Below are 874 nucleotides of genomic sequence, written 5' to 3'. Positions count from 1 at the left end.
GTTAGGGCGGCTAGGAGCTGGAACCAACTTCCAAGGGAAGTGGTGCTGGCCCCTACCCTGGGGGTCTTTAAGAAGAGGCTGGATGCCTACCTGGCTGGACTCATTTGAGTCCCGTTTTTGTTTTGGGGTTTTGTTGTTCTCCCGCCCTGGCGGGGGGTTGGGCTAGAAGATTTACTAGGTCCCTTCCGACCCTAAATCTATGAAACTATGTATGAGCTGGGTGCCATGGGTGGTAAGGGGAAATTGGTGGAAGCCAGGTTTGACTCTTTTAACCTCACTCCCAAAGTGCTGCCTGACCACTCAGCTGGGCAGTGAGGGGAAGCCAGCATGATGCCCTGCTGCATCTCAAAAGCAGGGACTGCTTGGCAGGGAATGGTGGTTGCTGCTCCCCTTATTGCCCAGTCCACAGGGAACTGGGAGCATGACGATGGGACCTCCCCCTGCACATTCTCTAGATCAGGGTGACACCAGCTTCACTTCTGGTCTGCAAGAGGCATTAAACCCAGGGCAAAATATAGATGTTCAGTCTCCAGGGAGCAATTTAACCCCAGTTATTCCAGGGTTATTCTTTTCCCAGAGCAGTCATTGTTGCATTTTAACCACCACCACCCACAGAATCATTGTACAGTAGGAGACCTAGCAGCACTGAAGAATATGACCTACCACAATCTACTTTTTGGATACATTTTTCCCCAGAGGAAGGTTTAAAACAAGGTACTCTTAACTTTAGGGGAATGATTTACTGAACAAGATTAAGCCCTTCATATATATACGAAGGGCTTAATCCATCTATCTGTCCATCCATAATGCTTTTAGAACACTTGGATTGGCTGCTGAAACAACCAATTGGAGTGCTCTGCAGAGTGCCACCATG

Source organism: Gavialis gangeticus, unplaced genomic scaffold (assembly GCF_001723915.1).
Source record: "Gavialis gangeticus isolate Ggan-Ray unplaced genomic scaffold, GavGan_comp1, whole genome shotgun sequence".
Lineage (NCBI taxonomy): Eukaryota > Metazoa > Chordata > Crocodylia > Gavialidae > Gavialis > Gavialis gangeticus.
Note: the sequence above shows the minus strand (reverse complement) of the source record.